Source organism: Cyprinodon tularosa, unplaced genomic scaffold, assembly GCF_016077235.1.
Source record: "Cyprinodon tularosa strain WSP-4 unplaced genomic scaffold, ASM1607723v1 ctg1, whole genome shotgun sequence".
Classification (NCBI taxonomy): Eukaryota; Metazoa; Chordata; class Actinopteri; order Cyprinodontiformes; family Cyprinodontidae; genus Cyprinodon; species Cyprinodon tularosa.
The window spans coordinates 223,054-248,345 of record NW_024037781.1 but is presented as its reverse complement, the minus strand read 5'-3'; the positions used below and the strand labels follow the sequence as shown (position 1 = coordinate 248,345).

The 25,292-nt window shown below is 36.5% G+C and overlaps 1 long non-coding RNA gene across 2 annotated transcripts in view; it reads right to left on the bottom strand.

Annotated features, from left to right (window-relative positions):
- Positions 1 to 25,292, bottom strand: part of LOC119771272 — a 94,119-nt gene that overhangs the window by 53,154 nt on the left and 15,673 nt on the right. The window lies entirely within an intron of this gene.

Genomic DNA, 25,292 nt, shown 5'->3' with positions numbered 1-25,292 from the left:
TGTTTCTATAACCATTTAACATATGATATATAATAGGCCAAATTTAAAGTAAATAAAGTTCTAAAAAACAAGTTTAAATACAAAATACATATATAAAACATCTTTAAATCATATCAAAAAGCTGCCAGTGGTGGCCAGGAAATCACAACTCTACTGGTTTAAGATAATTGAAAACCTTTCGATCTGCAATAAACTCCACTTTCTGACCACATAAAGAATCTATAACTGCGCACTTCAATTGTCACAGTTAAAAAAGATGGCTCAAAAGAAAAAATCGATGTTCCTGTCAGTATTGCTTAATCTTTGTGTTTCTTTGACATAGAAAGTACTCCTACCTTAGTGTTTTTTGTATGTTTTCTTTCCAACAAAAGTACTTCTGAATGTGTCTGTTTCTAGGATAGACCTAGGGACACTACCATTAATACTACCCAATAGTTGTCTTTCTTTTAGAAATTAATCCAGCACTGCTTCTGCTGTATTCTGTGCATTTTTGTACAATACTTTACTTTCCAGTAGAAAGTACTAATTGCTCCACTCCTCTTAACCAGGTTTCCTCACTGAAAAAGCAATGCACAGTGCTGCCATCCCATAGACTGTCCTCTCTATTGAAACTGCTTCCTGACCAGTTTGCTTTTTTTTTTTTTTTTTTTTTTTTTATAATCTCCTCTCACTTCTGTCATCTCTAACCCCTGCTTGTTGCAGCAAACAAGTGATTGGAGGTTTCAGCATGCTGAAAAGGAACTAGACTCTTCTGTCATCGCATGCTTGCTCATTAGAAAAGTTTGTTTCCAAGTAAATGACTTGATGTTAATAGATGATACTTTTTCCAACTGCATTACGGTAACAAAATTTATATAAAAATTGCACCACATGTATTTGACTCCTGATTAAACTGGTTTGAATTTAGACCAACTTGTAGTGTACACCAGGGACTTAGCTAACTCATTTTGTTGCTGCTGGTTCTCGCCAGGTTGCTGCAGCAATGTTGCCCTTGATGAGACTATTAAATATTTTTTGTTGTGATTTCAGCATAACAGCGCATAAATTGTCTGTAAAGCTACTGCACGGCTCTGCCGCACCCTTTCCATTAGATTTTTTTCGGGGGTTATTGTGCATGTTTTGAGTTTCTGTTCAAACACTAGTACAATTTAACAATAAACTCATAGATGGGTAATAAATAGTTAATTTTATTAGTATGTATTTGTTAATAACTCCTTCATAAATGTTTATAAGGAATTAATGAGGGGTGGCCAGTTTCTTGCCAAACAGGGTGCCGAATCAGTTTAACTATATATTTGATCTAGCATTGTTTACAGTTATCAAGATTTTAAGTTACTACTTTTTAAGGACAATAAGAATTTGCAACCATAACATATTAATAATGGATCATATGTTGAATGCTTAGTAAACATCTATGAATGGCTTATAAAGTGCTCAGGGATTAATCAATTACATATCTGTAAACTATTTTTTAGCCATCTATATTTATCTATATTTATTTTAGCTTTATTGGAAAGTGGGGCCTACACTTCCTTCATGCAACCAGGAAGGGACAACGTTTTTTTCACAATTAGGTCAGCTTCAAAGCATAGGAATGTCAACGAATGGTCACACATCACTGGCATTTCTTTTCCCCGACAGCTGCAAAGCAACAATTGGAAGACACATTACACTGTTCACTTCACTAATGGCAAGGGGCAAAATGGCTGTTGCAGGCCTGCAACAGCCAGTGCCAACCCTGCGTCGGTCATCTACAGGGACGGTGTTTCCGCTAAAAAGTGAAACAGCATCAACACAGCACTTATAGCACTTTTCCAATGGCTGGAAAACACTGCAGATGAAGCTGGCAGGCCTTCACAATGGGTTATTTGTGCTCACTTTTAAACCTTTTAATTTTCATTTATTTTAGCTGTGCTATTTTTAACAATCACTTATTTCCAGCTTTTTTTTATCGTCACTAGACTGTCACAAGTAAAGAGCAAAGACATTCACTCTCTACATTTAACCCATCCTTTTGGAGAGCAGTGGGCTGCCATTGTGCGGAGCCCTGGGAGCAGTGTGGGGTTAAGGGTCTTTGCTCAGAGAGCCAGAGTGGCAGTCTATGGGAGTGGGACTCGAACTCAGAACCTGTGGATTCCAAGCTCTATGCCCTAACCACTAGGCCACCACTTCCCTAAAAATGTTGCAAAATACATATAGAAAAAGTATCTTTTTTGTTTTTCTATAATTTTTTATATAATGTCAGAATATATAAATGTAGGATGAAATGTGTTATATTGCATCATAATGGATTATACAAAGTTATCTGCAATAGCAGCTGAACAGCCTCCAAGAGTAAGTGTATTTTTATTTACTTTTTTGGTTTGTTTGCAGTGATTTTTTGCAGTGATGAGGTTTCAGATCCATGGGGAGTCTTGCCCGTAGTATTGGTTCAGAAAGCTGTTCATTAAAACTTCTATCACAGAATTATTGACAGGGATTAGAAAGCAGTTTGTTAATCTTTTCAAACACCTATTGTTAATCAGTTTGACAGTCTGATATTAAATTATAATTTAGTGTTTTTATAGAAGCCCACCTCTGATGATATCACCATGTTAAGGTTTTTCATGAAGGAGTAAACTATAAATTATTTAAAAAAAAATAATAAATTGACTTAATTTACCTCTGATTGCTTTTTATAGAGATATTTCAAAACTTTTCTTTGTTCATTGATCTTTAATACCTTTGCCACTAAATTGCTCTCATTCACATATAATAGTTCACACAGGAAGTTGTGGTGGAAACTTGAAACAACGGTCTGTGAACCTTAGTCAACACATAAACCCTAATTTAATGCCTTGGGTTTACCCTTTTCCCTGGTGGCTAACCTTAATGCTAACATTTGCGGATTAGAAAACCTAAATCTAATTTATTAGATTTATTCAAACCTAATATATTTATCATAACTTCATTAAAGTTCCACTTCAAATTTGAGACTGAGGTCTGGTGTGTATGTCAGGTATTGATTGTGTAAATTGCATTACTGTTATATTTTATCAAAGCAAACTGTCAATTTCAAATGTACAACAAAAACTCATATTTATCGCTCAAATCAAGGGGAACCAACAGCCTTTCACTTGAGCAGATCCCAATTAATCCTCAAGGTACAGGAAATCTTAGAAACATGAAGTGAGAGATGCTGCCATTAACCTTGTGCAGCTCTAAGAGGCGGCTGACATTAAACTTGTCCTCGGATCTAATGCAACGATAAAGGTCTCTGGCATCACTGCTTCTTGGGTTTAATAGTAAAACTTTTAAATCAATGACAGAAAGAGATAAATAAAACCTCCACGACAGCAACCGGAATCAAAGAAATTTATTTTTTATGCACTTAGGAGACTTTTGTTAAACCACGTTTCTGGTAATTGTTTTCCCAGAAGATAAGATTTACTTTGTCTAGTTTCTGTGTTGTTTTGCATTTTTTAAAAGCAACTTGAAGAATTTTTATTTTTTTTTTATGTATGCAAGTTTGAGTAGAAATATTCAATATTAGAAATGTATCGCTAGATTTTAATGAAATAAAAAATGCAGAGCCTTGTAAAATTATTCTTTCCATAAATATCATTATGCGACAGCGAAACACAAAATGTAAAAATGTAAATAAAATGTAAGGAGTATGAATATGTCCGCATGATGCAGTAAATCAACTAAGACATAAATGACTAAAATGTGATTCTTAAAGCTGCTGAGAGCCAAAGGCAGAAAATATGCAATCGAAAATGTCATAGTTTTAAGTGTTGGAACTAATCAGAAGAGCTGTCATTATAAAGCCAAGGTTAATAGCGCCTGACAGAATCACCTTCAGCAGACACAAAGATAAGAACAGGGCTTTTATTAACACTGCTGGAGAAGATACACAAATCTAGATATCCAAACACCCAAAGCACTAATATTGGATCGATGCGAAAGGAAACGGTGGCCGTGCATCTTGTGATGCAGCTGTATGTGGGCCGTCAGATAGCACCATTCAGAGGGGGGAAGGATTTACAAGTCGCGCAGTGGCCTTGACACCCGCACAAAACCCCTCTTTTGTTGCCCCATCACCTGGGCCGGATTTATGACGTCCAATTACAAACTAGGATGCTAACAATATTCCCCATTAGCCTATCAAATGTTTTAGAGGTTGTTCCTTCAAAGGGTTATCTGGCCTTTCAGCAGGGGCGTAACCAATTTATGAGCCCCCCCAAGAAGATGTGAACAAAAGCTCATCTGGTTGTGGTTTTGTTTTACTGTGTCACTCCCGCAGACAGGTAATTAACAGGCAAGGAGTTTGTGGTTAATTTGTGAGATAATTATCTAAATTAAACTGCCTTTCGTCACATGGGGGGGCTCTATCTGGCATTCCTACCGGCCTGCTTGCAATCTCCATCATTTGATGAGGATGGTCATTGAATTGTACCACTGTGGAAACAAAACCATTAATGGCATCTTCCTTCTTTCCTTTTGCTTTGTTTAGCTTTTCTTTGTTTTGTCAGTTAGTAAAGAATTAAATGGAGAGGGTAAAGGAGAAAAGAGAGACAGAATACACGAGAGTTTACCCACAAACTTTTGTAGACGTGAAAAGGAAACAGTAACTATTTCATCTGCTGGAACTGCTATTTATCAGTCAATTCATCAGAGAGCCATTTGGATCCTCAGGTAGAGTGGGCTCCGAAGATCTGATCACTGAGGAACGATATGAGGGGAATTCAAGTGGATTTAGTGAGTCCATTGAGCCTGCTATTAATTTTTAGCATCTGATTAAAACAACAAATAAATCATTTGAACTTGTAGAGCGCCTTACATGATCCATACTCATTGTAACAAGCCAACCAGGGTGAAATACCAATGCTTGACATCAGTAGACAAGTACAGGACCACTCTATCCATCTTCAGTGGCTAAATGTGGCCCACTGAGCAAATCAAAGTCATATCTACGTTTGGGCTACTATTTATCCAGAACATTAATGCTTCAACCATTGGACCAATTAGGAAAACCCGATTTGAACATTTTGAACAATGTTTATATTGTTTAACACTCAAATATTTAGTCTTCTACCAGTTGAAGCGAGGACGAACATCACAGAGCTGGCACTTTCAGACAAAAGACTGTTGCACCTTATGAATCACAGAGGTCTCAGAAAAACTTGAGACCAGCTCTTCCACTACATGAAGCACACTATACTAGTGGAGAATATTCAAGACAAAAGACTGTTGCACCTTATGGACACCATCTTCCAACATATCCAGATCTGGGTATCCAAAAAAATGTCTTCATAAAAACAGGATCCAAGATGCTAACATAGGTCCCCAAAAAATCTTAAAGGTTATATGATGCGCAGCAGTCTCCCACTGTAGCTGATATGTCAAAACTTCTGCAGTTTCCACACATTCTCCAACAGCAGCATCAGCTGCAACACAAACAAACCAAAACTAACTCAGATCCCATTGTTCTGTTGCCAATTTTCCCCCAAATCAACTAACCTGTAACCGGGACCGCCACCCCCCATTCCACAAAGACAAATAAAGATCAGTAAGGTACTCTAATTACATAGGTGGCACACAGCGGGGGTCAATGCAGGACAGGTGTTTAAATGTGATCAAATTTAAATCTGTTGATGGTTTGTGCAACAAACAGTAGAACTGGATCATCGACAGAAAGCCCTGAAGGGATGAAGGCTTTGTACACAGTCCGGGGATGCGTGCGCAAACTGGCAGCACTGATGGAGGAGCAGTATGGGAGAGTGTTGGCCTAGTTGTTAGAGCTGTGCGCTTGTGCTCTGAGAAGGTTGCAAGTACCCGGTTCAAACTCAACAGCCTGCATTCATTTGTCAGCAATGACAGAGGTAAAAGGTTTCCTGTAAGCCTTCACCAGGTTTGCACACTTTGTAACTGGTATTTTGGCCCATTTCTCCATGCAAATCTCATCTAGAGCAGTGATGTTTCGGGGCTTTTTTCTGGGCAACACAGACTGGCTAGTTCCATTTCAGTGTGTTTGGGATCATTGCCATGCAGGAAGATCCAGCCATGTTTCATCTTCAAGTCTCTCATTGATGGAAGGAGGTTTTGGCTTAAAATCTCACAATACATGGCCCTGTTCATTCTTCCCTCAACATGGATCAGTTTTCCTGTCCCCTTGAAGAAAAACAGCCCCAAAGCATGATGTTTCCTCCACCATGCTTCACAGTAGGTATGGTGTTCCTGGATTGCACCTCTGCATTCTTCATCATCCAAACACGACGAGTTGGGTTTTTACCAAAAAGTTCCATTTTGGTTTTATCTGACCACATGGTTTTCTCCAAGTCCTCTTCTGGATCATCCATATGCTCTCTGGCAAACTTCAGGTGGGCCTGGACATGTGCTGGCTTGAGCAGGGGGGACATATCTGGCACTGCAGGTTTTGAGTCCCTCTCTTTGTAGTGTGTTATTTATGGTAGCCTTTGTTCCCAGCTTTCTGCAGGACATTCATTAGGTCCGTCCGCGTAGTTCTCGGATTTTTGGTCACCGTTCTCATTAAAATTTTGACCGTAAGGGATGAGATGTGCGTGCAGCCCCAGATCGAGGGAGATTATCAGTGGTCTTGTATGTCTTCCGTTGTCTTACAATTGCTCCCAATGTTGATTTTTTTCACACCAAGCTGCTTGCCGTTTGTAGATTCACTCTTCCTTGCCTGGTGCAGGTTTAAAATGTCCTTACTCGTGTCCTTCGACAGTTCTTTGGTCTTGGCAATGGTTTAGTTTGGATTGTGAATGTTTGAGGCTGTGGACAGGTGTCTTTCATACAGATAACGGGTTCAAACAGGTTCCAATAATACAGGTAACGAGTGGAGGACAGAAGAATTTCTTAAAGATGAAGTTACAGGTGTGTGAGAGCAAGAAATTTAGCTGATTTGTGGGTGACCAAATACTTATTTTCCACTATAATTTACAAATAAATCCTTTAACAATCTTACAATGTGAATTCCTGGATTTTTTTTCTTCTCATTTTGTCTCTTATAGTTGAAGTGTACCTATGATGAAAATTACAGACCTCTTTCACTTTACTGAGACATTTCAACCAGATCATACAGTCAGACTGGTTCAAGGTTTTCTACCTAAGAAGAAACAGCTAATTTAGTGACTCATTGACTCAACAGCAATCGCTTACACCGAGCATGCACACAGCTACAGTAGAGAGGAAAACTTTCCTTATATCTGACTTTATTTTACATAAAAAAAAAACAAAAAAACTAATAAAAAAAATTTAAATCTAATAATAAGCTAGCCATCAAGGGTTTCAACATTAATTCTTAGATGGAAATTTCACAACATATGCGAAAAACAACCAAAAAAACTAAAGCTGAAACACAACTGGAACCTACAACATGAGAATGGAAAGAATCAGCAGAGAATTAAGAAATTGAGACTAAAGCCCTAGTTCCAGGCAAAGGTCAGACCATGACATGCAAGTTTTGGGACATAGCTTCGTTTCAATGAAGGGGTTAAGACTAGTCATTAAGGTGAGGAGTGTCCCTCTCCTCACTTTCAAACATTTACCTAATACCTCTTTTTAAATTATTACATTTAAATTAATATTTATACAACCATTTAAGACATTGACAAATTAAGACATAAAACAAAGAAACTAAAGAATTGAAGCTTCTCACTAATTGTTTCCCCCGATAATGACAATAAACATAATATAAAAGTCAAAATGAAGTAGTTACAGCCCGCTGCACATGTGGAAAAACAAACAGCAACCTTTTTTGCAGAATTATAAAAGCTACAACGCAGACGTTGCAATGTACAGGTAATAGAAACGATGAATAAAGATCATTTACTTGGTAGCATCTCAAGAAATACCTGGAAAAAAGATCTTAACAGGCAAACAATGCCTGTGTTGGGTGATCAGATGAGGATGCTAATATGACATATTCTATCGTGGCGTCTCCTCAAAAAAGTTTCAGAGACGGGAATTCATTAGAATTAGCCACTTCCTTGCTGCTTTTCAAATCTTGTATATCAGAATTTGCATAAAAATGCCCTGATGGAAGCCCGGCAACTCTGCCTGTCTTCCTCTCTCCGTCCTCTTCCATCCCTCTTCCCCGGCTCTCTCTCGCTCTACTGTATAAAAGGAGGGATGATCACTCCCTGTCACATCTGTTGGCACGTTGCCATCAAGCCTTGACAGGAAAATAACACTCTTCAGGGAAAATAATACACTCGTTCTGCCGTCGGCGCTCCCAGACACATGCCTCACCGAGCGTATGTGTGTGTGTCTAAAAGCTCTTGCTGCTGCTGTCAACCTGAGTACAAACGATCACTTTATATGATTAGTATGCATCACTGAAAAACATACTGAACAAAAAGCCCGGCCCCAAATGCTGCTCCACGCCAATTAATGGATTAAGAAATTATTTTGAGGCGAGGCTTGTTGTGAGACAGCTATGATATGTGGCTAGAGAGGCATTTCTGTTGTGCTCATTGCCAACTACATGAGGCCTGAATGCAGTTTGATCATACATTAGCTATACGTACAAATAGACATCTGTCTTTACAAGGTAAGGGGGTCTTAAATTACATCCCTGGGCTCCATTTAAAGCGAGACAAAGAGAGCTGTGATATAAACCTTCCTCTGGCAGCAGAATCATACCGACGATCCTACAGATCCCTTCAGAAGGCAAAATCATCTTTGCCAGAGCAGTTAACCCCAAACCTGACTGCATCCCGGAGCACCTTTAACCCTCTACACCTCATGTTAAGAGCTGCACTTATAGATTTTGGAGAAAGCTGAAAATGGAGATTGAAAATCGACTTGAGCAAGAGAGTGACATTTGATTACTTTATGGTGCTCTAGTTTTGGAGAGCATGTGAGTGTATCTGGTTCGTGGTCTAACATTATGAGTTTGTGCAAATACAGTAACATTTATTTTCATTTCGACATATAGAAATAAATGTAAAGGCAGGAATTATGATGGTCAACCATTTGAGTTTCTATATATCTTTTATTTTCTAGCCTAAAGTTTTAAAAGTCAACGATCTAAGTCCAACTGACTAGAACATTTCAAAATCAAGATCATTTCATGCCACCAAGAAATGCAATCTGAATCTAGAGTGGAATCTATTTGAAAAATAAAACTTAATGAAATATGAATAATCAAATATTTATTTAGTTTCAAAAATAAAAATAAAAAAAATGGCAAAGAAACAAAAGAATTGAAAGATATTAATCAAACCTACTATATATCTGCTGGGCATTTTTCTTTTTATTTCTTCCACTAGTATTTGATATTTTCTGAAGGCCTCTGTGGCATCACCCTAATTTTTAGCTGATCAACAAACTCTCTATTGTACCAGAATAAAGCACGGAAAGGTTGAAATCTGTTATGGTTTATTGCTGGTTCAGGGCAATGGCGACATTTTAGCAAGCTTCCAGTCTTTAAGTGTTTTATAATTTAAAGAAATCACAAATTTCCCACATTATGAATAAGAGGACTTTACCATTTCTTGCCCTGTATTCTAAACAATTCTGATTTCTTTGATAAAATCAGCAACAAAGAGTTCTTTTTCCTTCCTTCAGGTCTAAAGTGAGGCCTTAAATTACTTAATTTATTCCAAGCCATCATAAATGTTTGAACTTCTTTAGTGCTAAAACAAATAAAAGTTTTAAAAAAATTCCAGAGAGGGCAATGAAAGTTAGGCTCTTAGAGATGCTAAAGTAAATCATCTTTCTTTCATTTCACCACTAAATGGTAGCAAAAAAAAGGCAACTTAGATCAAACTTGCGGAAGAAAACTGATAAAGAGTTTAAAATAAACAGCAGGCGAAAATTAAAAATCACCAACAGGTTGCTTGCAAATAAAAAAAAAAAAAAAAGGGTAAATCTAGTCCAAGTGATTTAAGAATAAGGTAAAATAAATATTCTAACACAGACTATCAAAGAAAACTATTTGCTAAATATCTATTACTGGCATTAAATCATTGAAAAACAAGAAAATAAAAGACGTATTGAAACAATTGGGATGGTTTTGCAATTATTCGAAGTTTAAAATGTAAATTTTCTTATTTCAGATTTCAAAAATCAAATATGTGGCTACTTCATTTAGCTGTTATTTTACTAGCATATTATTTAGCTGAAGGGAGGAGTAGGGTTAAATATTTTTGCAGTTTTCAATATGTAGAAGTTTTTTAGAGAGTCTGATACGGATGTCTAGATGCAGATGTTTAGTGTATTTATCTCAGATCGTCGATGCCATATCATTTAAAAATCTTCATAATCTATTTGAATGCTACAGCATAACTATTCATATTAAATCTGTTGTCTCTCTGGATCCTCATTGATTGAGTCACCTGCAGAAAACATGCTTGAATTGATCTAGATTGAGAACAAAAATGCCAAATATTCAATGCAAACATCATAAACAATTTCTTTATATGTCGTTCAGTCAGGTTGTTTCACATATAGTGTTTTAAATATCAAACAGATTTTAAAATCCACGGTTGAGAGGACGAGGTACGTTCAACCATTTCGTTTATAATAATAGTTAGCCTCAAAGCGATGCGTCTCTATCCTCCCTGCAGGAGCTAAGAATACATCTGCTCAAGCAATTAGAAATACTTAAAAGGAGTTTCTAATAGTGTAAGAGCAGAATGTGATATGTGGTTAAGAAGAGTCTGCTGATTGGTACTCAATCCATTATAGACTCTGAGCAGACCTTAATTCTCACCAACATGGGAAATGGCAGCCCATTTTCCTGCACTAATGCAAACAACATAGCTCCTCTAAAATCAATGTAATTGGCCGAACCATTTAGTCGGGCTGAATGTCTTGTGTGATGCTTGTAGTGGTGTGATGATGCCTTTATAGTGAAGGCTGGAAGGGTCGAGGGGAGCGGTGCTGTAGACGGTTAGGAAATATAAAAATAATCCACCTTAACAAGAGGATCACGTTTCAGATTGAAGGTGCTTTTCATGTTTTAATATAAACAAAGTATAACCCATCAGTTATGTTCTGGGCTTCTAAAGTTATTTAGTTGCTGGAATTTTTTTTAAGAATATATTTAAAAAAAAAAAAAAAAAAAAAAAAAAAGAGAAGACATTTTCTTTCCACTTTACAATTAAAAAGCAACCTGTTGCAAAGAACTATTATCAGTGTATCAACCCTCCAGACCACTCCGGTCTTCTGGCTCCAGCCTGCTCTGCATACCTAGAACCAGAACTAAACATGGAGAAGCAGCATTTAGTTCCTATGCTCCACTTATCTGGAACAAACTTCCAGAAAACTGTAAAAGTGCGGAAAGCCTGAGTTCCTTTAAATCAAGACTAAAAACACATTTGTTTAGGATTGCCTTCGACTGTTCTAGTTAAACAGTTCAACTAAAACATATTTTCTTTAGTTCAACTGTTTTTAATATCCTTTTTTGTTTCTGCATTTTGTTATTTTATCTTTATTTTTTTATTTTTTTTCCTACTTGCTTTGATTCTGTTTTATCTTCCTGTATTTTAATCATGTAAAGCACTTTGCATTGTCTTTGTACTGAATTGTGCTATACAAATACATTTGCCTTGCCTTACCTTGCCTATTATGATGCAATCCACAGATTTGGCCTTTATGGAGGGATATCATAGCAAGCAACAACTCAAAGTAGGTGCTCCAATCCCCCAGCACACATCAATGCCATAGTAACACATGGAGGTGGCAGTATCATCATATGGGGATGCTTTTCTTAATAATAGATAGATGCGAACGGTTTTACCTTATTCTATTCTGGTTCTTGTCTTCTACATCAAAGATAAATATCAGAAAGATAAATATTGTTGGATTAAAGTCAAGCTCAAAGCATGCTGAAGAGATACAGCGCATGACAACCAAGAGCCGTTAAATGGAAACAAAGAAAGTAGGACAGGTTGGACACGTTGTTACTGGGTCACAGTGTCAGCTAAGTTCAGCTTTAACAACTATCTCAGCTGCTGTTATTTTCTGCCTCGGTAGGAAATACAGAAATCATGAAACATTGTTTCTGAAAACCTTCTTTGAACTCCGCTAGGAGGTGGTTTCTAATGCCATTCATATTTCTCACAATGCATGTCAGCAGAGCCTTTTCATCATCAGCCACGGCACTATGCAGAGAGAACACACGCCGACAGCATTAAATCCAGAGCAACAGCAGAAAGCAAAGTCAACACAGTATGCTGCAGGGAGAAATTACTAAATTCTGCCACTTTTCCTAGGAAATGTGACTTTGGTATGCAAGATTTCAGTCTTATATGAACCTGATGTAGGATAATAACATGAACTCCTTAAAACAAAAGAGAACTTAATTAAATAAGAACATATTTTACCTTCTATCAACTTTTTGTCTAGAAATATCTAAAGTTCAACTTCTTGCACTTGTTTGAAACAGTCACTCTTTACATCTGGATCTCATACTGATAGCATTTAGTGCAACCAGGTGACTCTTGTCAAATAATATGACTTTTTTTTATCATTGTTGAAATAAGAGCAGGTATTTATCTAAAATGAAGTAATTTGACTTTATAAGATGAAGAAGGGGGGATGTGTTAGATTATTTTTTCATGTATCAGCGGGATCTATTGGTAAGGTTTGAGGTTTGTTGCTTAGAATGCTGGATATCCATCATATTGACACGGTTCATAGCGATCTGCCACTGTGAAGCAATCAGCTCCTTTTTTCCCCTTCTTTGTTACGTTTATCGTGTTGCTTTGGTAATAATTACTTTGGTGATGTATAATAAAATCAATGGAGAAATTTTTTTTTTTTTTTCAATTCATTGTTAAAATTAACTCTCCTTCGATCGAAAATATAGTTTATCTAACTTTTTCTTGCCCTAGTGAAAAAAAGCTTTTATAAAGGAAAGGAAAAACATTCTGTTACCATCCTTACCAATCAAACCAAGGGAAACATGTGAAAATTTGTACTAGATATATCTTCAGCAAATGTCATATGTTTTTAAGCTTACTTGTTACAAATTAACAAAAAAACTTAATTCAGATATAATGGCTACCTGGAGGGAAAAAAAGGAAAATGATAAAAGAGCAGCATATAAATGCATGCTATGGTGTTCTCGAACATCAAATATTGTTTTACAAACCTAATCTCTTACAAATGAAACAACATTTAAAAAAATAGAATCAAGTTTTTAAAAAGAAGAAGATTTTTGCTAAAAAATCTCATTCTAGAGACCTATAATCTCCTCAACTTAGAGAATTTGAACACCTTAAACTGGATGGTGAATGAAGCAGTCAATGGACTTGCACCACCGCCATTAAGGGGATTCATAAAACTGAAATCTTCTTCTGGCAAAGCCACTTGGTCTATGGTTAAAGGAGACTGTGAAGTGCCCTTTAGTCTGGAAAAGCAACCATCTCACTATCAGAGAATTTTAACACATTCAGGACTCAGTTAAAAAACTAGTGAAAATCAAATCAACAATGTGATCAATAGACCTTACTAATCTCCTGGTGCATGGCTCAGCCAAAGGTCAGGATCGGGTGTTACTTTGGAAATATCTGTACATATTTATACTAATGTCTATGTTTGAACTGTGTGACCTGCCTTTATAAGTATGTAGCCTCAATTTTTTAATTTTCTATGTTTGTTTTATAATTTTTTTTTTTTTAGAATTGTTGTTGGTATTATACACCTTGCCCAGGGACAACAGTTGAAAGCTAGCTTCATAGCTAATACTGACAAATGTACAGAAATGTGACAAATTAACACATAAATAGAAATAAAGTACATATTTGTATCAAAAACCTGGGGGGGGAAAGTACTTAAGAAGTTCAGAGACTTTTTTTATGTGTTTTGCATGTAAGAGGGGAAATTTCTGACTTTTTTAGAGTAGTGTTTTGTTAGATCTATTAAATATGGTTCTGTAGATCTTTCCTGCAATGCAGTTTAATGTTAACAGTGTTTATAACTGTAACTTACAAGAAAAACAACATAACCCAACGTTCCAAATAAAAGGAGATTCAGGAATGTGTCCTTTAAGTCATTTTTCTGTTTTAGAAGATTTTCTTCTTTAAACACTGCTTTTTTTTAATGCTACGTTCAGACTGCAAGTGCTGGAAGCAGCAAAAAAGCTTCTGCTGCTTCATTTTTATGCTTGTTCACATTAAGATCAGAAGCGGGTCGAGAGCATCTCTGATGTTCCTGCAGCACGTCCAGTAAAGTGTGTCCAGATGTGTCTGCTGCTTCTGCTGCTCCTGTGTTTAATGGCAGAGAGCGGCTTTGCTATATTTGATGTTATAAGTGGCTAAGCGTAGTTTTAATATGCTTTTAAGTGAGAAAGTCCACCTGAGAACTTCATTCAATTCTGACCCTGTCTTAAAATATTATTTCGCTGTCTGAGCCGCTCAGACCCCTGCACAATGGCGGAGGGGTGTCACTGGAAATCCCCTTTAACGGCAGCCTCTGGCCCGGTCGCCCCTTCATGGTTTTCCACTAATGTTTGCAGTGACTGGAAGGGATTTTTCATGTATGTAATCCAAACTGCAGGCACCCGAACAATAAAATAAAACATATTTTGCCGGGAGGTTTCGACATTTTAAGTTAATTTAGGCATTAATAAACTGTTTCAGAGGATTGATCACAATGATCTGCATCGGCAGCGCTGTGTCCGTCTCCCTGCCAGCTCCAAGATCAGCTTCTCTGATTGGTTGATGTGGCGCATCGAGCAGGAAAAGTAAATTTTTTCCAACAAGCAGCTGCTGCTTTTGCAGCGCGTTCCGCGCCTCAGATGCTCACAGGGTTATGAGGCACTGCTTCAGCTGCTCAGACACGCTGTCCTGAACGTAGCATTTGAGTTGTATCTCTCAGCTTCCTCTATTGCTAAAAACTGACACAGAACAGGCACAAGGGCAGGAGCATAGCAGGTTACAACATTTGCACCAAGCATACATGCTAAAATCAATCAACACAGACAAATAATACCTTATGACTTTACCTAAAGGCTATTTCTGAAAATCAACCAAGTAACCCAGGAAGAACATTGCAAATAACTAAATATAATGAGTTATTGTTTTTATTGGCTTTTTGAACAGATCTGATCTGCAATCTGTTTCCCTTAATGTGGTTGTGAGTCTCATCTCTAGCTGTTTCTGTGAGTATCATTAAAAAAAGAAAAAAAACAACAACACTTGTGTCATTTATTCCCTATTTTTAAATCATGCAAATAAGTGATCCTGATACAGATAAAACAGCGGAAATGCAGAAAAACTGACTCATTCTTAGGCAGCGTCATGCTTTTGGGTATCTTTTGATGTGATTAGCATTTAGTCTACTTAATCTTATTAATGCTGCAATGTTTCTGCAAGGTGAATTGATGCACAATGATCTTTTTGATACAGTACCTAATTTTGAAATGAATGTACCTGTGGCGTAAAAACTGATAAAAGTATAAATTAGCTACTATAATATGAAATGCATGTGTGATTTTGTGGATTAGTATCAATGCATCCTTTGAATTGAAGCTTAATAATGATAATATCTACATATTTCTAGTGAAGAAATATGCAGGGATGAAATGAAGTATTTAGTATTAAGTGGTTCATCCACATCAGCTGCACCTTAATGTATAGTTTAAACAACCCTGCAGAGGTATAATAAACTCACAGCTATAACTCCCTGCAGCATTTTAGAATACATAATTCCTCCCTATGTTTAGATATATATTATTCTAAAAGCAACTCAGGCTAACATCCAGTTACATGGTAGAAGTAAAGCTAATTGTGCATCAACAGGTTGATATTCTGAGCTCACATAATGGTAGTCTTTACTCCACTTAAGCTTGTATGGCAATAATGGCTCGGCTGAGGAAACGGCACAAAGACAGGATGGTTCTTGTCCTTCTATTTCTTTTCTAATCAGAGATTCTTTGAACATGCTCTGATCTACTGTTATTTATTTATGTCAAGTTGACCTGATGTCATCTGTGTATTAATTTTTACAGAAATACAATTAAAATATATTCAAATTTTTAGCTGAGTATAAAGCAAAACAGCAATCGACCTTCATTGATATTTAAAAGAAAAATAGATCTGCTGCAAATAGAAGCCTATAAAAGCATGTTACAGGGTTTCCTTATGTTTTGAGTTTTTGTCAGAAATTATCTAAAACTGCACAATTATTAAATATTCACTCAAATGTTTTGATTTTTTTGTACTGGTATTTCTTTTAACTTAAATTTAAACGGTACTTACAACATATTCTGACAATATTAGGCCAAGCTTCCCTCTTTTTTTTTTTTTTTTTTTTTTTGCTATAGAACCGTATTCAATAGCTATAACAAGAATATTTTGGACTTATACCCAAAAAAAGCCAGTGTAAATGCAACTTTGATGATAGATGGATGTCAATGAACACATTTAAAAGTCGATACATCCAAAGGAAAACATGTCACCAGTTTGGCAGCTTTGAAAAGTGGATTCCAGGCTCCCTCTGCTGGGTTTTTCCTTTTCATAAAAACACAGAGGAGCAGCCTCACAAGTTTTTGCACTTTTTGGGTTGTTAAATTGACAGAATTTGTTGTTTCTGGTAAATACATTATAGAGTTATTGAGGTTGCAATTTCTGAGTCTTGAATCCCATGCATAAACAAGTAAAATAGTGTTTTTTTTAACCATTTTCAAAGGTGAAAGTGTTTATTTTTTAACTAATCCCCAAGGTAAAAATACTTTAATTAGGGAAAATAACTTTCTCTTTTTTAGATGTAAACCTCTGCATTGTAGAAAGCCAGAGAAAAAATACAAGAAAGTGCCACTCAAGCATTTAAGTAAATACAAATAATTTAAATTATCAAAACTGACAGAAAAAAGGAAAAGTTTAATATATCGATTATAAATGTAAACATGGGATTCCAGCTCATGTTCCTTTTTTTAATCCCTGAGGTTTTAATACTTTGAATGAATCCTAATGAGAAAAATACAAGTGTAATTCTATAATAACGATTGATTAATGTAGTAAAGGAATTTTTTATAAGCTCTGAGACTGATTTGTTTATACATCAATATGACTTACATACACATAATTCCTGTTTAAATGCTAAAAAAAATGGCAACGTAGTCTTGCTCTTTATGAGTCATAGGGGCTTTAACAAAAAGCCCCTTGAGTGGTCTGTATCACTTTCTCTATCACATTCAACAAGCCATATAGGGCATTTTCATATACTGATTAAAAGATTTGCACGAAAATTAGGGGTTAGATGCAACACATCTAGGTTTCATTAAATTTACTCTGGATTAATTAGGTGCATGTTTATCAACAACCATCTGAGCACTGGAGGCCTCTACCACCAAGTTTATGACTGTGAAGCTTTAAGTGTTCAGCACCAACATAAAGTAGGTAATAACCCAGAGGTCAATAAAGGGTGATTAGAAGAGATGAAATGAATACATGTACATATCAAATCTGCACAACCTGAAAAACAATGTGATGGCACGAGCAATAAATCTATCCTTTACACCACACTGCCATCTAGTGGCCATATAGTGGTTTTACAGCCTCAGTCAGATCCCAAACAGTCTGTTATAAACTCCTGGCAATCTGTTTTTATCAATTACTGACACAAAGAAAATCACTGCATGCATATTATTGCATTGATTTTGTGGAAGAAATATAAATCAAAGTAAAAAAAAAAAAAAAAAACTGTGAATACACACTAAACGATTTATTCATCTGTTTCAGTCAATTTAAATAAGAAGCATGATCAAAAACAGCTATGATGTCATAGCTCTATGATAGAGGAGTAACTCAGTTTTAATCAAATTGGATGGGAAATTATAAAGATGACATTAAGTTTCTGCTCTTTAATTAATATGGATGAACACCTTGGCAGATCAACACTAAAAGGAAAAAAATAAAATGTTTCATGTGCCTGACCACAAACACAGTTTAAGAATAATGCAAACCTGGTTAAGTATGACAGAAATTATTCCTGTGTCAGAAATCTCCCAGTTTTCACAGTAAACAGAACCACATCTATTGGGAATTTTACCAAAAAACAGACTCAGGTGCATCTGCTTTTGATTAATTTATCACACTAAGCTAAATACTGCAAAAAAGATTAACCTAAATCCTGTTTTTATCATGAGACAGTAAAACTCTTTTGATTAGCAAACGGGAATAACTGCATTATATTTTTCAGTAATTAATAACTCATTATTTTTACAATAGTTACAATATAACAGGGAATACAGCTACAACTATTTAGAAGTGACTTTCCATAATGGTTTGGTATAATTCTTTAGTAAAGGGGAAAGTGTGTTTAATGAGATGATTAACACCAATTAGTAGAAAGTCATGCAAAACCAATGATAGCTCTCAGAAAATGGAAGTATCGGAAGTATCTTCCATATTTTATGCTTTTTGAAGAATTTACAATACTCCTGTCAACTGCAAATGTTAGTAAAGAATACTTTATATACGTCTGTTACAAGTAGCTCGTACCTAATGCAACAGCTCCCATCGTCTCACCCTTGTGCACTAGTCGGCAGCCTGAGCCCACGATATACAAAAAAATTGTAGACAATGTTTCCAGATATCTTGTCGTTTTAATTAACATTTATCACTCAATATTTCACTTTCAAACTCAGTGGATAGTAAAAATTCCAATAACAGGTAAGTCATCCAAATGTATTGAGATTTTGCATCAAAAACCAATTACTCAGTATTTGAGCAGCTTATAACTTTAAATAGTTACTTTTTCAAATGTAGCATGTTCTTAGTTTAGGTTCCCTTTGGATTGAAGTACTGCTTCAATCAGTGTGGTATGGAGGCCATGAGCATTAGAAGACCAGGCTGCTTTCATATTAGCCTTCATGTCATCTGCATGGCTGTTTTTGGTACCTGGAGCAGTGTGTGGATGTGTGATAAAAAGGAAAACAGCATCTTGACTTCAGAAAACACAGTGGACCAACACCAGCTGATCCCTTTTCATCACAGACAGGAAACTTCACCTTGGAATTTGAACAACGTGGAATTCACCAACGTTACTTTCGTCTTAAAAGTGGACTTGGAGCTGATGTGATTTGTTGATGCCCTAGTGGCTCTTGACAGCCTCTAAGGAGTCCACTGATTTTTTCTCCCTAATTTTAGATGTATTTTAGTTTACAATCCTCTAAAGAGGTGATGGTCAAAGTCTGTCCTCGAGGGCTACATATTTTAAAAGGTTTTCTTCCATAATCCACCTTATTCACATGAGTGCAGTTTAAAAAACACTGAACACAGCCATCAATAGCAATCAGATGTGCTGAAGTACATAAAGATGCAGGATACTGACACCACAAAGCCTGACTTTTAAAACCCCGCCTCTAAAGGCGACAGTTACCTCTGTTATTGGTGGATTTTTTTTTAACACACTTTTTCCTTCCACTCAGCTTATATATGAATGCCTATTCATAGAGTGAATCGTTTCTTTAGCGGTGAGCTTTTATGGCTGACCCTCTTTGCAGAAGAAGTCAATAACTGTTTAGGACATCTGTCCAGCCAACAATTACATCTTCTACTGAGCAAGAATGAGAAACCATTTAGAGCCTCAAGAAACCTTAACAGGTGTTTTCAGTTTATAAGCTGCTGGTTAGCTTTTTCCCACCAATTCAATGCTTTAATCACATAAACGTTTACATGTCATATTCCAAGTTTCTAAAACAGAATGAGGCGTTTATTGTCTGTCAGTCATAATCATCCACATAACAATAAATCAGGGCTTGAAATGTTGTCTTTTTAATTAGTAAATCTGTGAGTTTGACTTTCTGTCATGATCGACAAAAAATCTTATATTTCTTTGAAATATTGTACTTCTTTCAGATAAACCTTTATAAAGCTGCAATAATGTGGTTCATGTATACATATCTTTGAACTAAATGGTAAAGCCTCTTTTGGTTCCATTTTAAGTTTTTACTCTTTTTGGATAGGTGCCTATCTGCATTCAACATCTAACATTCGACACCTCTTGTCCAAAGACATCTCCAGATCAACACATTGATGTTCTGTTAGATTTAAATTCTGGCCAGATAAAAATGTTTTAAACTCTAATAAAAAATATTAAAAGAGAGTAATCCTGGACCTTGATGCTCCCACCGACCAATGTCATTGCTGGTATTGTAACCAACTGTTTATCAAACCATAACAAAATCTCATAAAAACAAGGGAATTTATCAAGGCTTTTATTGTTTTCTCTAGAATGAAAAGCAACTGTCTCTCAACCCTACTCTATAGTCCAGGCATTTTAAGAATATTGGATCCTGGCGTCATACGCAGAACTCAACCAGTACCAACCTAAAACAACTGTAGCACTTCAGGCTCTCATCGGACTCTCTGATATATCCCATTCTTTCATTACAGTATCTAATTCTCTTAAGGATATTGTTGTCTCATCAAATAACTGTCCTCACTGTTCATCTATGTTTTAAATCATACAGGATTGTAGGGAGCTCAATTGTATCTTCTGCAGTCAATGGACAAAATTCCTAATTATTACAAGGCAACACCGAGACATATGGGACAAGCATTTAAGTAGAGAGCAATCAATACAACGTCATTGGATGGAAGTGTCAAAAAAGAACAAGAAAAGTCCACAGACAAAGGTATCAAACAAATTTAGTCACTGCGCAAACTGCTGAATGGCACATTTGTCCTCTGCATGAATGCTATGTCCATTTTCAATGCTTGTACGAATAAGAGTACTGGTTTCTTGCCCTTTATCCAGGACTGGGTCATATCCATTAGGGCATGCCTGAAACACCACCAGAGGAAGGCCTTCAGGGGACAGCTGAAAAAGATGTCTGAGCCATGCCAGCTGGCTCCTCTTGATGTGGAGAAGGCAGCTTTACTCAGAGCCTGTCCCACATAACCAAGGTCCTCACCCTACAAATGGTAAACGGTCTGTACATATATAGCACTTTTTTAAGTCAGGAGACTTGACTTCACGCTTACACTCACACACTGATGGTGGCAAGCTACATTGTAGCTACAGCTGCATTGGGGTGAGGCTGCCGTACACCGTCACCACAGGCCCTTTGAACACCATCAATGCAGGTCAAGTGACTTGCCCCATGACACCACATTGAAAGTCGTAGCTGTAAGGAAAACTCCTGCATCCGACGACACGGTGGCCCCATACAAGGGAGGGCCCAGCCCCCAGGCAGAGAAGGCTAATTTCAGAGGCATGTATCCAGGGTCTCGTTCTTTCAGCAATGATCCAGGGTTCATGACCTGGGTGAGGTTAGATACGTAGACCGACTGGTAAATCGACAGCTTTTTCCTTCTCATTCAGCTTTCCCTCTGTTTTTTACCACAACAGACCGTTGCAGCTTCTGCATTATAGCAGTAGCCACCCCGATCCATCTATCAATCTCCTGCTCCATCCTGCCCTTCACTTGTGGACGGTGTCACAAGATAGTTGAACTCCACTTCTTGAGGGAGGAACATCTCTCAGACAGACCAGGGTTTTTCCATCCTGGTTCTCAAGGCACCCTGCTCTGCATGTTTTGGATATTTCTGAGGTTCAGAAAACCTGATTCAGATGATTGCAGTTCAGCAAAGCCTGATAATCTGCTATAAATTGATAACAGGTGTGTGAAAGCTGGGAAACATCTAAAACATGCAGGGCAGTGTGCCTTGAGGACCAGGATTGAAAAACACAGTTTTATACAACTCCAGCATGCCACATCATCACATCATTACATCATACATGTTTGTAAATAAGGAGATATCCATCTACTTGGGAAAACAGTTTTGACTCGTAACAGGCAGGGATGATTAAGGTTTAACAGACTCACACATAATCCTTAATTAAAAATATTTCCTAACAGTAGAAGGTAGCCAGAAGAACCATGTCATGTGCAAAACCTAGAGTTTATGCCAGGAATAGAGGCAAAATTTCTGCCCTGCGTGTACAGAGACCGGATGGCCCGTACAACTAAGGTGAGTCAGCTGGGTCTAAGATCTAAAGAGAAGCGTCATCTCCTGGTCAGATACTGTAATTCAGTGAAAGGGTGGAGTCAGAGTAAAAAAATACGCAAGAGGGGGTCACTCCAGTAGCTGGAAGTTGGAGGGGATGTTGCTGGGAGTTGATGGGAAGTGGGCTGTCATTCGGCGGGCGTTTGACTGGGAAGGACCAATTTATATGGCTGCTACTGTACCAGACGCATCCATGGCTGTGAATATAGGATCAGGCAGGTGCTGGGTTGTAGATGAATAAATAAAAAAATTATCCGTACAGCCTCAACTGTTTATAACATTTTGTGCTCAAATCGAAACATGCCACACAAGCAGAAGTCTATAAATCGGATAGGCTAGCTGGAGCCTGTATGGAAAGCCAAAAATGCCATATATGCAATACATTAAAAAGTGGCAAGGTTTCTATTTGTAAATGAAAAAAATTTTCATGTTGGGCGTATTTTTATTTTATTTTGATTTTCCCCTACATTGACCACAAGCATGTACATGTTTCTGTTACTGCTCTCTATTTATTCACTGGATTGCTGATAGCCTGTTGGTAGTACGGGATTGAAGTGAAGCCACCAGCCGCCATATTGGTACTCCCTTGTTAGACTGGTCGCAATGTAAACAATATGTTTACATATTCAGGGGGACCTAAGACTTTTCAAATAAAGATTAATTCATCGCTTTGACAAAGATTTGCTGTTTCATAGCATAAGAAGATTACTTTAAATAAAATAGGCACATCACATTGCATAGTCATCATGAAATAAATGAAGTCTCTAAATCATGTAATATAACACATTATACTAATCCATCACAATAAAAAATGTGTTAATGTAGCATAATAATACTGTAGTACTAAAATGATTGAGTTGCTTTTTTCCGTCAATATGACATGGAATATGTATTTCAGCACATGACTTTTTCAATACAAAAAACACTACAAAAACGACAGCGTCATCCGCTTGTTAATGAATTACTACGTTGACATTTCACAGTGAATTAATTTCTATTTACTCTACTTTCTATTTTCTTACGTTAGACACGTCAATGGCAAATTTAGCCAATATCTTCGAGTTGGTGCGAGATAACCAGACTAATGTTACGCTAGATACTATACTATAGAATACATTGGCATACATGTTGATTTTCTTGGTTAGTACATCCACTGACTTCCCACAGCCAGCAAACTGCCTGTTTTTGAAGCCAAATTCTACACATGTAGGATTTTTACTGCATGTCTCTGACTCTGAGTGGAGAGTAGCAGCATGGTAGACGGGAGCTTCTCTTTTCTTAGGGAATCCAGTGAATAAATATGGTGGTTTCACTCCAGGGTGTCAGTTTTTTTATTATCTTGAAACCTTGTTTGTCCAGAGTCCATTCCCACAGATCTTTACTGTAACCTTTGTTTGGAAAAGTGCTTACTTCTACCTAATAGATGTGCTAGTTTCTCTTTCGTTTTTTGTGGGAACAAACCCGTATTAATCATATTACTAACACTTAAAGGGCTGGAGTGAGAAAAAATTGTCTCTTAGTCTCTAAATGTTACGGGACAAAAATTGAGAGCCTCTTTGAGGCACAGCATACCTCAGAGTTTAACAAAATATTAGGACTGGGACTGCAACATGTCAATTTTAAGTAATCATTTAATTGTAAAGATTTTTACAGGTTAAAAAGAAATAATACAGTTAAATGCTTTTTGTAAATATACATATTAGATTCCGAACCTTTTTATTCGCCATTTCTTAAACACCCGGAAAACTGACTCTGGACTACTGGAAGTAATCAAGTTAAAAAACCCTCTCAGTGAAACTTATGCTGCAGCATCACAAACGTTCGCAAAGCTAACGTCACGTTCAGTCGGCCAGCATCGTTTCGGATGACGAGCTTCAGAGCCATCATAAGTAAGTACGAAAGAATAAACAACTCCCCTGAAAAAATGTGTTGCAACATGGATTATTTGTCTTAGGAAATGGCTTAAGAACAAAAGTGGTCCATGTGGTATACATGTTTAAATGTAACAAATGATGCTGGGGCCACAAGAGAACAGAAAAAAAGAACCCGGAAAATGACATCATAGTTAACTGTCCTCATCACAGTATTCAGCAGTAGTATCACAGTTATACATTTCCTCATCATTTTGGTTATTGATGTAGATTGTAAAAAAAATAAAACAATGTCTTAATTTAACTTGTTTGTATCCTAAAAAGCTAAAAAGAAAAAAAAAGTCTATATAATAAATGTCTTCTGTTTTTCTACTTTATAGCCACTCCAACTGCCTTACTTCTCTCGCCTGCAGTGTGCTTTAGAAAAATAAGAGCATAGCTGGTGAACAATAAAGGCAATGACATAATTTAGTGACTTTTAGGGCAGCCTTAAAGCTCCTTACTGAGGAACTGCCAGCTATGCATAGAAGCCTAGAAAGACATTATCTAAGATAAAGAGTATGTTGTACCTGCCGAGTTTATTACATCGCCGTTAATACTCACTTTTAAAGCAAATTTGGAGTACTTAAAGAACAATAAGGTCAGAGCAGAAACAAAAAGCAGGCCTGGCATGCACTAAATGACAGGCTCACCTGGTTAAAAGATTTAAAATATAAGGTTATACATTTACTGTTCTACATGTGTTTAATGAGCTCATCAGTTTTTGCTCCCTGCTCTGTACTGTAAGTCACAAGGCTTTGGCTTAAAGAGCCAAATGGATTTTATTAACAACATTTATGCAAAATTTATCTTGCCACATTTCCCATTACTATTCACACATCCATTACATTTTATCTCCAACAAATCAATGCAGTTTGACTCTGCAACAATCATTCATTCAGCAATAGCTGTTTTAAAAAGACAGGATGAGTTTTAATCACTAATAGTTTTATGATAAAAAGTCCAAATCCTGCTGTAACCACAAGATGCACGATAATTTGCATTTAAAATTAAGCTTTTCAGGTTTTTTTAGCTGTAATTTAGATCACTTCTGTATTTTTGAATCATTATTTATAATCCAAATGGTTTAAAAAAATTCTTGTATACATATTTTACATTTTTATATTTTTGGTTATCTATTTTTTTGTAGGATTAAAATGATTTTAAAGGTTTTTCACCAACTTTGATTAATTCCTGGTGTTATTCTTCATTATTTTTGTTGTTTTTAATTATAAAAAAATGTTTCTACAATTTTTGCACATTCTTAATTTTCCTACTGTTTCTATTTAGATTTTTTCATATATTCTTGCATTGGTTATATGTTTAATATACACACAGATAAAATCTATAATAGATAAAATAGATCTAATTCAAAATCCTAAGCAAGGCTGTATATATATAATTTAGA